Source organism: Ursus maritimus, unplaced genomic scaffold (genome assembly GCF_017311325.1).
Source record: "Ursus maritimus isolate PB19 unplaced genomic scaffold, ASM1731132v1 scaffold_7, whole genome shotgun sequence".
In the NCBI taxonomy this organism is placed as follows: Eukaryota; Metazoa; Chordata; class Mammalia; order Carnivora; family Ursidae; genus Ursus; species Ursus maritimus.
This window is the reverse complement of record NW_024426885.1, coordinates 18146439-18159297: the sequence shown is the minus strand read 5'-3', so window position 1 is coordinate 18159297 and position 12859 is coordinate 18146439.

The window sequence follows — 12859 nt, the reverse complement described above, 5'->3', positions numbered from 1 at the left end:
CTTGAGAAAGCCCTTTATGAAGCAGCACAAAATATTAATTTTCTTAAACCTCAACCTTTGAGTACGTGCCTTTTTCATACTGTGTGATAAAAATGGGAAGTACGCATAAAATGCTTCTGCTGCACACCAAAGCTGGATAGTCGTCTCATGGAAAAGTATTTGTGCGATTACTTGAGTTGCTAGCTGAACTAGCCACCTTTTCCATGGCACATGATTTTTACTTGAAAGAATAACGGAAGGACTAGCAACTTGAATATTTGGCAGACATTTTTTCAAAAATTAACAAACCGAGTCTGGCCTTTCAAGGAAAATAACTGACAGTATACGTTTTTGCTCATTTTAAAATTAAAACTTTCCAGTGAAAATTAAAAATTTTGGAAAAGTTGCATCTCTCATCAGGAACATACCAGCTTCTTAATACTTAAAGACTTTCTAGGGAGCTCAATGGTGATATTAGCATATGTGATTTAACAAGTCATTGTATGAAATGTGCAAACACGTGAAAATCCAACATATTCCAAATGACTGATGATATTACAAAAGTATGCCTGATTTTTCAAAAATGTATTCAAAAGTACAAGATAGACCAATAGATTTTAACATAACAGAATACACACATTTCATTAATACGGTTTCCCATATCACATCGCTACAAACCTTTAAGAAATGCCGCTTGTCGAATTTTATTGTAGTATGAAAATAGAACAGCAACAGTGATCTGAGCTGCTGTTAATGTATCTTTCCCTTTTCCACCCACATGTCTATATATGGCCAAATTTGCTTTCGATCAAAACAACACATTGTAACATACTGAATGAAGAAGCAGATATGAGAATATAGCTGTATTCAATTAGGCCAGATATTGTCTCATTCAATCATTCACTGGCACACATACTACATGTCATGCTTCCTTGCCTGACAGAGATTGGCAGCATCACTGCGTACTGTGGGGGGAAAAAGCACTCTGAGTGCAGGCAGTTGGACCAGAGGAAACAAACCATGAGAACACACTGATGCGATTTTCAAAATACTTGATTGAAATGCAAAATTAAAACATTAAATACCTTTTATCACTTGTCAAATTGCCAGAGGTTTTCCTTATTATTAATGATATTATATCAAACCTGGGCAGAAACACACCCTTACTACTGCTCATGGGAGCATTAATTAGTACAAACGCTATGGAAGACTGGCAGTTACAGATTTTAAAATTTAAGGACAATGCTACAGGACTGCGGGGTTTGCACGATTCAAAGAGATGCTGTTTACATGGAGTGGACATCTAGGTGATATTAACATAGCTGTACGCATTAATCCTACATGCATACGCTTTGACTCAGATATTCCAGTTGTAAAAATCTTTCCGAACGAATCATTATGGATATGTGCAAAAACTAAAGTCTTCATCACAATGCACTCTACAATAGTGTCAAATAAAGAAAAACAGAAGAATCAATAATAAATGAAATAATTGGTACATCTCTACTCTACGGCCACGAAGAATTAAGAGACAAATATATGTTCAGTGACCTTTAATGGCATAGTATTAAAATATCATGGGGCTGAAAGAGTGTGTATGGGATGATACATTTTTCATTAGAAATCATAATCATTAGCCATCAGGAAAATTCAAATCAAAACCACATTGAGATACCTAACCTTACGCCAGTTAGAATGGCAAAAATTGACAAGGCAGGAAACAGCAAGTGTTGGAGAGGATGTGGAGAAAGGGGATCCCTCCTACATTGTTGGTGGGAATGCAAGTTGGTACAGCCGCTCTGGAAAACAGTGTGGAGGTCCCTTAAAAAGTTAAAAATTGAGCTACCCTATGATCCAGCAATTGCACTACTGGGTATTTACCCCAAAGATACAGATGCAGTGAAGAGAAGGGCCATATGCACCCCAATGTTCATAGCAGCATTGTCCACAATAGCTAAATCGTGGAAGGAGCCAAGATGCCCTTCAACAGATGACTGGATTAAGAAGATGTGGTCCATAGATACAATGGAATATTACTCAGCTATCAGAAAGAACGATTTCTCAACATTTGCTGCAACATGGACGGCACTGGAGGAGATAATGCTAAGTGAAATAAGTCAAGCAGAGAAAGACAATTATCATATGGTTTCACTCATTTATGGAACATAAGAAGTAGGAAGATCGGTAGGAGAAGAAAGGGAAAAAGAAAGGGGGGGTGAACAGAAGGGGGAATGAACCATGAGAGACTATGGACTCTGGGAAACAAACTGAGGGCTTCAGAGGAGAGGTGGGTGGGGGAATGGGATAGGCTGGTGATGGGTATTAAGGAGGGCACATATTGCATGGTGCACTGGGTGTTATACGCAAGTAATGAATCATGGAACTTTACATCAAAAACTAGGGATGTACTGTATGGTGACTAACATAATAAAAAAATATTATTATTATTATTTAAAAAGAAATCATAATCAAACATAGTTGAGTGTCACTGTATTACAGGGTAAATTGCACAGCACTGCAGTCAGATTGCCTCAGTCAAATTCAAGTTTTCACACTTATTAACCAAGGGGTCTGGGCAAAGTTCTTTGCCTGGTGGGGATTTGGAATGTGGTTACTGCTTATAGTTATGAGCATCTGGAAAGAATAGAGGGTAGGGTGATAAGGAAAGCCTCTATCTTTCCACCTCCATAAGAGGCCCATGGGAGCAATGTTCCTTCCAAATCTTTCCATACCATCAGAGAGGCTTCCTGGCTGGCCCCGACCAGGACTGCTCCCAACAGCCTCCACAGCTGCACAGTACTGCCAGCCTCCCAGCCACATCCACATCAAAATGCCCAGCCCGTGTTGTTGAAGCTCATTTACTACGGGTAATTTGGCTCCTTTGAGGTTTAGAGTTTGTTTTCTTTTTATTTATTTATTTGCATTTGGAGCAAAATACTTAATTATAGATGCAAAAATATTCCAGCAACTATTATCATCAGCTTGTGTTCCTTAGCACAGAAGTAACTCCCTACAACACGCTAATGATAATTTGATAATACCATGTATACCGAAATCAGCAAATTGTCCACAAAATGGCTACATGAGGAAATAACACTAACTTTCTCACTCTTTAGAGCTTCTCCCATGCTGTGGGGCCCTGAGCATAGGTCCTGAGTTTTGAGGTCTGTAAAGAAAATAGTTCTAGAGCTCAAAACCCTCCTTCGCCATTCCTGGAAGCCTGCCTGGTCCTGGCCTTTATAAACCATCAGTGGCTACAGTCCTCATCAGTGCTTGCTCTCCTCCTGGGCACATGGGAGGGCACTCCTCTGGCCACCTGGGGACAGGTGCGGCCATGTCACTTGCTTCCGCCAATGGAGTGAGAGAGGGAGTAAAGTGTGTCTCCTGGGTGAAAGGTTTAATCCCCAGTGGGAGATTCTCTGGTCCTCCCTTCCCTGCACCACAGTAGGCTTCAATGTTCCAGATGGTGGAGCCACCATGAACGGGGTCCTTGTGTGAGGATGACATTGGAACAGTCTTCTGGAATGAAGAAAAATAACCCACTGTTGTGTAAAGTCAGCAAACTTTTTTTGTACAGGGCTGAATAGCAAATATTTTCAACCTTGCCAGTCATATGATTTCTATCATGACTGCTCAACTCTCTGTAGCACGAAAGCAGCCATCCATAAATGATGTGTAAATGCAGAGGTTCAATAAAACTTTATAAACTCAGGCTGTGGGCCGGATCTGACCCTGGGCCATAGCTTGCCTACCTCTGTTTCTGTTTTTATAGAAAAACTTTGAATATGGAAATTATTTCATCTTTTCCAGCCTTAGGAGGTACAATTGACAAATAAAAAATTGTGTATATTTAAGATGTACAACTGGATGATTCGATATATGTATATTGTATACATGTGAAATGGTTACCATAATCAAGCTAATTAGCATGTCCATCACTTCACACAGCTGTGTGTGTGTGTGTGTGTGTGTGTGTGTGTGTGTGTGGTAAGAACATGCCTATAGCTGCTTTAAGCCATTGAAATGTTGGGCGTGTTTGTTACCACAGCTAACCTGGCTTTAACTGACCAATAAAGCAATAATAGGTCTGTTAGGGCAGTGACTTAACTTATCATAGGAACTTAGGTCATGGTAAAAAGTCTTTAAAGTAACAGTCCTTTGAAGCCAAGGTGCCTAGCCAGAGCAAAAGCAGCCTGGGGAGATTGATAAGATTTGGGGAAGAAATAGGTGTTTCTAAAGGAGAAATCAGACTTGTCCTAATCACTGAGGACAGATGGTTAAATCCCCTCAGGAACTGCCAGCGAGTTCCAGAGCCACAGAGAACACATCCCCCAGATCCTTCCCTCTGTGCTAGGCCCAACACCTGCCACAGAGTCCTTTCCAAGAGAAAACCTCTACAGCATTGGTTCTCAAACTTTAGCTTGCATCAGGATCATCTGAGGACTGGTCAAAAACGCAGACTGGGTAACAACCCCACACCCAGAATTTCTGTCTCAGGAGGTCTGTGCTGGGACCCAAGAATGCGCATGTGTATCGAGTTCCAGGCAGTGGGGTGGTTGCTGGTCCCTGAGAGCCACCGTTTTTCCCAAGTTCCATCTTTAAATTCAAAAACATCCTGCATTCTCAGAGTGGCATTTTACTCATGGTTAAGTGTGATGTCTTCAGGGTTACAGTGACATAAAATCAAATCCTGTCACCGTCATTTACTAGTTGGGTGACTTTGGACAGGGGGCTTCTCTGAGCTTCTGATCCTTGTTCAGGGAAGATACGTTGAGAATATTTACTCCCCAGAGCTGTTGACAGTGAACCAGGTAGCACTCGTCAGGCATCTAGAATGACACAGTCTAGAATCTAAGAATGCTTCTCCGCCATATGTCCTCCCTCTCCACTGGTGTCTGACTGAGTCCAGCCCGAGCTTCTTTACACTGTGACTGGCTTCCCCAGAGAGAACGTGGTAGCTGCCAGGATTCTTAAAGGACATGTCTAGAAATGGCACAGCATTGTTTCTGCCATGTTCTATTGGCCAAAGCAAATCATGAGGCCATCCCAGATTCAAGAGGAAGATAAAGAGACTCCTGGTGGGAAAGAGCTGCCTATATATAAGAGGGAGAGGAACTGGGGCAGCCACCCTTCAAGACCCTGTGCCTGGTTGAGAGTTGCAAGGAGCTAAGAGGCTAAATGTTTAGGACATAGAATGGGCCAGTACTACACCACTAACGTGGGAGAGTCCCAGCTGTACGCAAGCTACTGAGTCACCCTTATTCTTGCCAAGATGACAACAGCAACTTTCCCAGCTGGTCCACTTTTGTTTCTACTCTCCCGTTGTGTTTGTTAAAAAAGTAAGTCAGATGATGTCACACCCATTTCAAGCCCTCCAGGGGCCTCCCATAATACTTAGAATAAAGAGCCAGCTCCTTACCCGGTCCCACTTCGCCCCTGCCCAACTCTGCGGCTACCCTTCCTCCACTCTTCTGACTCCTCACCCCACTCTGGCTGCACTGCTCTCTACGGTTCCTTGAAATGACAAGCAGGCTTCTGCCAATGGGCCTTTGCACTGGCTGTTTCCCTTTTGTAGAGAATCTTTTCTTTATAAATCCAGATGGCTTAGTCCCTTAATTCTCTCAAGTGTCTGCTCAAATAGTATTTCATCCGAGATGCCTTCATGGCCCCCCTTTTCTAAAAGGGTGTTCTCTCATCTTTTTCATCCCAGCAATTATCATGACTTAACCTAGCATCTATGTATTGATTTCTTTGTTATTATCCCTCCTACTTGCAATAAGCCTCATCTGGGCTCCCTGATTCTGGTATATTCGCCTTTGAATCCTCAGCACCTAGCAATTAGCATTAGTACGAGCTCAAGCAACGTCTGAGTCAGGGAAGGAAGGAGGCATGTGGGGAGGCTTTGCACATGACATCACCACCTTAGGTCCAACGTTAGTTGACTGCATGTATTTCTAGAGACTTGACCACAGAAATGGATGCGGTTTCCACCACCTCCTTGCACGGCATGATTCTTTTATAGACGTCTTATTTATTGTGTTGCAAATTCTATTTCACTTGGACCCCAGGGAGGCTTGTGGGAACTGAATGTATTCTTAAAAGCTACTCTGTGCCAGTTTCAGCAAATGCAGTGTTTCAAAGGGTACTTCTGGCCACTTGTCTTGTTTTCCCTTTTCTATGATTAGTTATGGTCAAGATGAAAGCAATCTGCTAATAAATCTTTTTAAGGGCACTTTAATTTAGATGCTCATGTTCAAATTTTTTTAGCCTCAAAACAAAATGCTTAAGGGAAGTCATGTTAGATGAGCTGAAATGAGATCTAGGGCTTTGTTTTTAACAAACACGTGGCAAATGGCCGGGCAGTGTGGAAATACAGATTTCTGAACAAAGCAGGAGTTGTAGGGAGGAGGCCAACAGTACGGATTTGGTATCTGGCAGAACTTGAATTCTGGCCTCAGGACTTATAAGGTCTGTGGCCTTGGGAATGTTGCTTAATAGTTTTCTCACATATAAAATAGGGATCATAATTATCTATCTCTCAGGGCTGTGTTCAGAAATAAATGAATTCATGAACACAAAATGCTTAGCACAGTGCCCGCCAGGATGGAGGGCCTAGTGCACACAGGTCCCAACAATAGCTAACACTATTGTTAACAGACAAGCGATGTCCTCCAAGACATTCCACACCCCATGTTTAAGATAAGAGAGCTGGTTTCCAACCAATGGATGAATGAGAAGGCAGTGCAGGGAAACTTAGGGGAACGGGTAAGTATGAATGAAGCCACGGTGGAAAGAACCAGCTCTTCAGCCAGCAGAGCCCTGAATCGCTACCATGAAACACAGTCACAGAGCTGGTAAAACTAAGATTTGAGGGAAGGCCCTTTAGACAGAGGCTATAACGAGGATCCTGGAATTTGAGACCTGCTAAAGAAGACCACACCATTTCCAACCACCCCAGGAACCATGACCAGTGCCGCCCCCCCCACCCTCATTTGAAGCATTTCGAACAGAAGACCAACTCAGTAGGGAAAGNNNAAGTCAGAAAATCATAGCTCTCTGTGAACACGAGCCAAGCTTTAATTTTCAAAAGAAACCCTATATCTGGGCTAATGTTAGGTCAATGACTTACTCTACAGGCACTGGCCTGAGATGAGAGGAAACAAAACGGTCTCTCATTCTTGAAACCAAAACAAGCCTCTTTCTATTTCAAAACAAACCCTTATCTAAGATGATGGTCAAAGAAGCTGGCAATGCTAAAGACTTCTCTTGCCCACCAGTAGTTTTGAGTTCTCCATTGGGGCTATCTGTACACCAAGTGCAAAAGGAAAATCTCCATTTTCTTTGAATTTGAGTGTAAAGCAAAACTATAGAGCTTGATCCTGCCTTCTCTTTTAAGCTGTTGATTCACTGTACTGGTGAGCTCAAACACCCTGGGGCAAACAGGAAATGAGTAAATATTGTCAGGCTTTTAAATTGCTATTTTCCCCCTAAAGCAATGTGTAGACAGCAAGGGACTCCAGCAAAAGCAAGAACAGAGCAAAGGACTCTAAACCCAGAGTCAGGAAACTCCCTTTGTTCTCTAGCAACACGCTTATAACCGAGCCTCAGAAGGTGCACAGCCCTGAATCTTCTAGGACATCCCTAATTCATTTTTTTTATACTTTTCAGTAAAGTGTTTTTTTAAGAGTTTTATTTATTTGATAGAGAGAAAGACAGCGAGAGAGGAAACACAAGCAGGGGGAGTGGGAGAGGCAGAAGCAGGCTTCCCGCTGAGCAGGGAGCCCGATGCGGGGCTCCATCCCAGGGTCCTGGGACCATGACCTGAGCCGAAGGCAGGCGCTTAACTGACTGAGCCTCCCAGGCGCCCCAGTAAAGATTATTTTTTAAATGACTGCTAAATCTAGAATTTTATGGCTTTTACTTAAACGGAAATATAAAAAGGGATCTTTTGTAAAAACCAAATGACCAAAGTTTTTGGTCCATATTCACTTTGAATTCTTTTTAAAATTAGCTCCTGGGGCCCTCTTTTCATTTTGCAGGTGTTATCTGAAGAAAGGGGAAGGAAATACAAAGCGGAGAACATCAAGAATAAGCTGGAACCCACATCAGGGGGATGGACTAAACCTCCTGTTGCTTCTCACCTTGAAGGTGTGGGTGCCCCACAGAAGCTGGAGCCCTCGGTCCTGGAGCTAAACACACATGCCCGAGCCAGAGGTTCCTGGAGCAGAAGGAGGAGCCAAGGAGAGGCAGGTGCAGCTTGTAGGCCCAGCTGCTGCTTCACAACCGGGAGGGGCGTCAGCACATTAGCAGCAATACGGGTGAGCTGCGGAAGGGCTGCGTCCTCCTCCCACTCTCCAGATCTCCCAAGACTCTCTGTTGTGACCCACCCTAGCGAAAATTATACCTGAAAAGAGAACTCTGGGAAACGTAGATCAGCCTTGCCAAGCTCACATTCTACAAGACCGTTACGGTGAGTACTTGAATGTGGCAAGCTAATGGTGGCATGACCCCTATATAGCACAAGGCTTCTGGACCTCTCCACCCTGCTGTCCCCACCAGCGCTTCAAACTCACTGTGCTCCTTACTGGCCAGAACGACTTGCCCCTCCAATCTATTCCCCGCCCCTGATTTGGCAGATAAAGCCATCTAGGCCTGAGACCTGGGATCCACCTCTTCTCTAACCTTCCCTACATCTGTTCAGTTCTGAGCCTCATCAACCCTAAGCCTTCACTAACTTTCACTTCTATCCAGACTCACCACCCTCCTCTCTCCCTACTAGCACAGCAGCCTCCCAACTGGCCTTTTTGCCTCTCTCTTCAGTACATAAGAATCACTTGGAGAGCTTATTAAAGCCTAGATTGTTGGGCCCTGGGCCTCAGCGCATCTGTTTCAGGGACGCTGATGCTGCTGATTCACTTCGAGCGCACTTCTCTAGACCATTCCCCACCAGAATTCTCTTTCTGAAAGGCAACACCAACAGGTCCCTTACACCTTTGTGAATAACGTTCACTTTTCCCATATGACTTCATATTAGTTAGAATCTGCCTCTCTCCCTTCTCTCTCTCTCTCAACCTCTCCATACATCCCTCCTCCCTTCCCTTCCCAGGAGACAGGTGCCATAGCCAAACAAAATAATTTCAGGAGAGATTAATGAAGGAACTACTTAGAGGTACGAGCAAGCATAAGGAATAGTGCAGTCACAGTCATGCCCTGCTACACCCCATGCCTGAGAAGAGATACAGAAGGAATGGTTACCAGAGCCTAGAATCAGATGAGACCCATTAGTTTCACGGAGATGGCCTCGCACCAGGAGCTGAGAACTTCAGATGGGAGAGGTCGCCTGACTGATGTCTTATCTCCCTTCCTCCAGTCTTCCGCTGGGACTCCCCATTAGCAGAACCTGCCTGGAAAGCAGAGAACAAGGGAGCCCACTGATGTGGCCCATTCAGGTCAACCACAGGGGCTGCCGAATAGGGCAGAAAAGGTTGAAAGATTGGAGCTGGAGGGGCAAATGGAAGCTACTCAGCACACTCAAACCATACCTAGAAGATGGGTAAATATTTAACGAAACGAATTGACCTTATCAGCTCAGGGCAGTAAGTGACCTCTCGGGCTGAGGATCTCAAATGATACTGTGCACGAATCCTAGTGATGAGCAGACAGGGTCTTTCCTGACGGTGGTACTGCTTAAAGACAGGGGACCTTCTTGAGAGGACAACCAGGTGACAGCTTAATTCTGGAAAGGAGGCCAGACGTTACGCACTCCCTTGAAAAGGCAATGCAAGGAAGAGCCTCTGATGGCCAACAGTCTTGTTATGCAGAAGTCCCAAACCCAGGCTCTCCCTTGGCATTCATCTAGGGTAAGAGATAGGTTAAAAAGATGGTATCAAAAATAGGAGTTTACAGTCTGGAACAGGGAATAGGACAGTTACATAAACAGAAGGTAAAGCGTTTGTAAAAATGACAGAGGAGATGCAGATAAAGGGACTACCCTAGGATCCTATAAAGTTGGACAAATAAAAGGAAGAAGCAGGGGCGCCTGGGTGGCGCAGTCATTAAGCGTCTGCCTTCGGCTCAGGGCGTGATCCCGGCGTTCCGGGATCGAGTCCCACATCGGGCTCCTCCGCTGGGAGCCTGCTTCTTCCTCTCCCACTCCCCCTGCTTGTGTTCCCTCTCTCGCTGGCTGTCTATCTCTGTCAAATAAATAAAAAATAAATAAAAAATCCTTAAAAGGAAGAAGCATATGTAAACCCATGTGGCTGGGAAAGCACTGAGTGCATACAGGGGATGCCAACAGCAGGATTTAAAGCTAGAAAACTCAGTTGGAAGGGAAGAATGAAGGGGGGTAAACAGAAGGGGGAATGAACCACGAGAGACTATGGACTCTGGGAAACAAACTGAGGGCTTCAGAGGGGAGGAGGGTGGGGGATTGGGATAGGCTGGTGATGGGTATTAAGGAGGGCACAGATTGCATGGAGCTCTGGGTGTTATAAGCAAACAATGAATCATGGAACACTACATCAAAAACCAAGGATGTACTGTATGGTGACTAACACAACCTAATACAAAATTATTAAAAAAAAGAAAAACAACAGCAACAACAATAAACTGAAAAAAAGAAAAAAGACAACTCAGCCGGGGTCAGACCACGTAGGGCCTTGAAGAGCAGGTTAAGGAGCGTGTACTCTACTTGTTGTACACCAGAGCACGAATGAACCGTTTGACCAAGGAGTGATATGTTCACAGCTGTGTTTCTCAGCCAGTAGCAGCAGGTAGAGAAGCTTGGGGCTCTAAATTTATTTGATTAAGCATCCTATAAATAAATTTTTAAAATTTAAATATGCAATAGGGGCATATTTCTTTGTAAATTATATCACAAGCCAGTTCTGTTGTCCTCGTACGTTACATATGTTATAAAGCATGCATCGAAAATAGGGATTAAGGAAAGAAAAGATATAAGTAAACATAAGGGCTAATATTTTCCCCTTACTCCCTAGTGGATCGCCTTGTGTGTTCCCTTGGGTCTGTATACTCTATCTTAGAGACCACTAGGAAAGAGGTAACTTTCCAAGTAGATAATGGGAAACCTTCCAATATATACCTATGTCTTAGAGTGGAAAATTCGATGTCCATCTTGGGAGTGAGGTAAGCTGTGAGCAGAGACCGAATCGGGAAGAAGCAGGAAATGGAACGAGTGTCAGGGGGGATTAAGTAAGTGGAGGCTCAAACTGCCCCCCACAGTGGAAACTGCTCAGTTCTTTGTTTCCCCAACCATTTCTTGAATTCATTCTAGACACTGCCTATAATACCAAAAACATAAAATGACTATCTTTAGAGTTTATTCTTTTTTAAAAAAGATTTTATTTATTCATCTGAGAGAGAGAGCACAAGCAGGAGTAGGGGCAGAAGGAGAAGCAGACTCCCTGCTGAGCAGGGAGCCCGATGCAGGACTTGATCCCAGAACCCCGGGATGATGACCTGAGCCCAAGGCAGACACTCAACCGACTGAGCCACCCAGGTGTTCCCCCAAGAAGTTTACTCTTAAGCAGAGTAAATGAACATGCCTAGAGGTACCAAGAAATGTGTGTTATTCAAATGCACAAGGAGCTGAAGAAACAGAGACTAGGGTTGGCTCACTTCCCATGGCAGGTGCCAGGGGGTCAGAAAAGAGTGTTTACAGGAAATGACTGAGCTAGAAAGGTGGGCTTAGGCTAGATTACAGAAGGCTGAGGACTTGAGTATCCGGCCAAGGACTCTGGGCGGGCAAGCAATGCGTGCCCGTGAAGGGTTTGAGGAGAGTGGTAGCAAGACTGCCATGTCAACAACCATACCAGTCATTACCATTTATGAGCCCTTAGGAGTCACCAGCTCCTGCTGATCTCTTTAGTGACCTCGTCATTGGCACCTTACAGCAGCCCTCGGAGTTGGGTGCTCTCACTCTCTCCATTTCAAAGAAGAAAAAATGAAAGCAAATCATTTCACTTGCCCGAGGTCACACAACTTAGAGCCCAGGCTGCAGTTTGGACTCACATCTTTCAGACTCACTGCAGGCCCAACCCAGGGCGCCGGGCCAGCCTATGGCCACAAGTACAGGCTGGAAGGGAGTAGATGCTGAGATGACGAGGTCTGCAGAGCAGAAGCATGCTAGAGGTAGAGTCGACCCAACTCAGGACCAAGGACCCTTGTGAGAGAGCAGAAAGGGAAGAAGAAAGAGAAAACTAGAGCTGCCCCTGTAGCAAGTGGGAAAACCTGGCCAAAGAGAGAAGAATACACGATGTCTACAGATGAGGTTTCTATGACCATGCCCTCCCTTCGAAGGCAAGAAATATGATGGAAAGAACATACATTCTGGAATCCAAAGACTCTGGCTTGAGCTCAAGGTCCACCATTCCCCAGCCTATGTGACCTGGAGAGTCCTGACTCGCCTGACCTCTGTTGTCCTCATCTGTAAACCAGGCGGATGACCCCCACTCCCAACCACAGGGCTTTTAAGAGCATTAAATAAAATGCTGCATTAAAAACCTGCACTAAAAAGTCTAATTTGAATAAACCCTCAAGAAATAGTCATCCCTTTCCCTCCTCGTCCTTAAATTAAGAAATCAGAATTTAATGAAGTAGGGGTGGGAACATGTTATTTTAAAACTCGGTGGCGAAGTTCCCTTTTAGGGAGAAAACAGTCTGTTACCTAGGAAAACATTTCGAAGGGCCATTCTTGTGTGAAAAGGCAGGTTCTAGGTCTAATAAGGAAGGTGGAGAAGACAAGCAGTAATCAGCAGATTAGCAGAATAAAACAGAGTTTATTTCTCTAGGACATAGATGGGGGATGAGTGTCCAGACAGATGTGAATTGTCCACAAAAGAAGGAATAAGAACCCAGCAAA